The following is a 3,931-nucleotide window of genomic DNA, read 5'->3' as shown; positions in this document are numbered from 1 at the left end:
TATATGGCAATCAGACATGTAGAAACAAACATTCACACAAACCTTTGAACAGGATAGGGATCTGCCTAAATCAAAAGGGCGAATTTTACTCATAGAACATACTTTTGTCCTAACAACAAGGCATCACTCTTTTCTGTTACATTGAGTGTGTGTGTGTGTGTGTGTTTATATGTGTCTGTGAGCTTGCTTGAATGCATACGTGTGTGTGTGTGTATGTGTGTGAGCATGTGTGTGAGCATGTGTGTGTGTCTTGGTATACCTGCATGTGGCACCATCCGCTGTTTATGTGTGCGTATACTCTGTAGCATCAGCTAATGACATAAGTAAGCAGACATGTTCAACAACGTATTGGTGCATGTAAACATAGTATGCTGCATCACCCTCCCTCCCTCCCCCCATCCTCCTTCTCCTCCTCCATGCTTTTATCTCTCCTCTTATCTCCTGCCCTCTAAATCTGCTCATCCATCGCTCCGTGCCTCTTCTGTCTCTACTCGCCTCTATCTGCTGATCTGTCTCTTCTTCCCCGGGCATTCAAATCCTGCCCCCGCTGCGCTTCTCTGTTTCATTCCTTTCTGCTTCTCTCTCTCTCTATATATATATATATACATATTAAAATGTTCTCTCTCTCTCTTTCTCTCTCTCTCTCTGCTCCTCCTCTTCTCAAACACTTCTCCACTCGCATTATTTATTTCTCCCCCCGCAACTCCCATCTGTCTGACGGTCTGCCCGGCTTCCCAGCCTATTCATCCACCTTCACTCTGTTGCTGATGTGGTGTGATGGAGGGAGTAAATAAACAGAGCCAAAGCCAGGAATCCTTTAAAAGATTCTTGTCTTTGCATGAATGACGGTAATTCATCACCACCTTGTCTCTCCCTCTCTCTCCCTTACCTTCCGCGCACGGGAGAAGATTTATCTCTAATTGTAACAGTGAGTCAGGTGAACGAGGAGGGAAGGGGGGAGGGTTAGCGGGAGAGAGAGGGAATGATTAAATGTCACTAGTACTTTGATGCCACCTGGGGCCAAGATGCCATCTTTGTTTTGGGCTTACTGTTTGCTGCTGCTGGTCAGATGGATTGTTGGGGTTTATTGGCAGGTATGCTCATTTTGACTTCAACTCCTGGCGGTGCCTGTCTGTCTCCCCAAAAAAAATAAAAATGGTCCTCCTGTCCTGTTTTGTCGTACAAGGTGAAAGTGGGAGAGATAGATGCAATGAATAATTGCACACAATAGGTGGTGAGAAATAGAGGAAATGTATATTCTCCAGAGAGGTAGGGCCTACACCTCATTGTTGAAATCCCCCCACCAGACCCAGGCTACCTCCTCCTGCTCCCTTTACCCAGCCCTCCAAACCCCCCCCCCCCCCTCCCCATTACCAATTAGCTCTGAGGCCATAATGGATGTTGTTTGCCGTGTTTCCCTGTCAGCGGATTGAATTAGCGCCTCTGTGTGTGCAAATGTGTGTGTGTGTGTGTGTTTGTGTGTGTGTGTATGTACGTGAGTGATCATCTTATCGGCTCTTAGTACAGTAATGAAACACAGTTATAAATGGCTGCAATCCTGTTAACAAAACAGCACCTGAGTGTAGCCCGCTAGATAAATCAGGACTGGGCCGTCGCCGCGTCTACCCGGCGGCTGTTGCTATGGCGTGGAATCACCGGGAGACAATTGAATCATTTGCTCACTGTCTGATAAAGTGTCTGTCTTTATCAACCGGATCACTGCTATAAAAAAAATAGCACTATTTGTCATCACTGTGTTTTTGCCCCCCTCGCTGGCATCACAAGGAGTCTGGTTGAATTTCTGCTCTCGTAATCAAACTGATATTACGGTAAAATGGCAGCGTGTTTCTTTGTTGAGCAACATTTTAAACTACTGCTTTGCTTCTGGTCTTTCTTCATGGCACCATGGTGATATGGGTTGTAATGAATGCACTCTCTTTTTCAACCACACACACACACACACACACACATATAAACACACCTGCATGCACGTGCGCACACACACACGTGCACGCACGCGAGCACACACACACACACATGCACACATTCCTCTGTCTTTGTGTTGGGGGACTATTAAGACAGTGTCTAATGCTGCGACATACTCCAGTGCTCACACACTTAATTGTGTTAATGTTTGAGTTCACATAATCTTTCCGGCCTGTCATTCTCTCAGATTATTCAGCCCTGTTTTCAATTACTGAATGCCTTGGCACTGTAGGCCCAGAATGCATGATATACCTATCCTTGTGCATGTGTGTGTGTGTGTGTGTGTGTGTTTTTTTTCACTAGGCTATTTTGTGTGTGCGAACTAAACCAGAAAAACAAAGATTGACGATGAAGTAGCGAGAATTATTTTTCATGCTACTTCCTTATCCGTTACTTATTTTGCTACAAAGCTGTGTGTGAGTGTGTGTGTGTGTGTGTGTGTGTGTGTGTGTGTGTGTGTGTGTGTGTGTGTGTATTTACATAAGCAGCCCAGGCCTTCAATGGCCAGTCAGTTGAAAAATTTAACAGCTCCTCCACCAGCTCATTTTGAAACCTGTCTGCAACAGTTTGGGCTACAGTCACCGATCACACCGCATCATCAGTTATTGTGAATTTGAGAACTGAACTCTTCCAGAATTTCGACACACACAAACATACTCACATACGCCCACACACACACCAGGCAGTGGAGCGTTAGTCAACTGTACAGAAGTAAGAAAAATAAAAAGCACATAGCACTGTCATTACGTGCTGAATGGAGCCCACTCAAGCAAAACACAGGTGTGTGTGTGTGTGTGTGTGTGTGTGTGTGTGTGTGTGTGTGTGTGTGTGTGTGTGTGTCTGTGTGTGTGTGTGTCTGTGTATGTGCGTGCACTTGTGTCAATCATCCTTCCTTCTCCTTTCTGCCGGTCCATTGCAGGAATTTGCTCATCCCTGTTTGCTCACTGTCACAAAGTGTTGCGTGCGTAGCCTCTGTATGTACAGTGTGGATTACGTTTGGATATTAAAGGTTAATTCCGTGGTCCCGTAAAATAAAATAAAAAGTGTTGAGTAGCCTACCAACACTTGTACCATCTTGAAAAGTGATGGATTACCTTCAGATGAGTAATTGCTTAATGGTCTGTTGAAAGGGTGTGTTTAAGAGAAGCAAATAGAGCATTACTACATGTTATGCAGCTGGTTAATGGTGACTATATCTATAAAGGATGCATTTCTCTGTTTGTGTAAGTGATGATAACAACCGACATAGAGATGTGCAACACTGTACCTGAACTAACCGAACGGTTGCAATGTTACTTCACAAACACACCATTGAAGAGAGAGTTTTAAGATTATGCTGGATGTGTTCAAGTTTAGAGGCTTGTTTGGAACAGGACAGACCGTTTCAAACAGATATGATGGACTTTGATTCGGTCTTTGAAGGAGTAGGCCTCTGGAATTGGACACATTTATATTTTTAACTTTAAAGGAATAATCATTTAAGTTTAATCGTTAATTGTAATAATTCAACTATTTATTTTTGCAAAGTTAAGACTGTTAAAAATGTCTGTATTTGGGGGCGCCCATAGCTCAGTTGGTAGTGTGTCCCGCCCCGTCCCCCCGTCCCGGGCCAAGGCTCCGCAGCAGACCCGGGTTCGAATCCTGCCCGGGTAAGTTCTCTGCATGTCCTCTCCTCTTTGCCCCATTTCAACACTGTCTCCCCAATCTGTCTAATAAAGCAAAAATGCCCAAAAAATAATCTTAAAAAAAAAAGAAAATCTGTATTTGTGTTTTTTTCTCCGTGCCTTTCTCACTGGTTTGGAAAGCGTGGCGAAACCGGTGATGTCACATACTTGCACTCGTAAATCTACAGGTAAGTTGATTTGGGGTTTGCTTGTAGAATAGAATAGAATAGAAAAGCTTTAATTGTCGTTATACACAGTAACAATGAGTTGTGTTGACAAGT

This window comes from Ammodytes marinus (assembly GCF_949987685.1).
Source record: "Ammodytes marinus genome assembly, chromosome: 20".
Taxonomy (NCBI): domain Eukaryota; kingdom Metazoa; phylum Chordata; class Actinopteri; order Uranoscopiformes; family Ammodytidae; genus Ammodytes; species Ammodytes marinus.
This window is presented reverse-complemented; position numbering follows the sequence as displayed.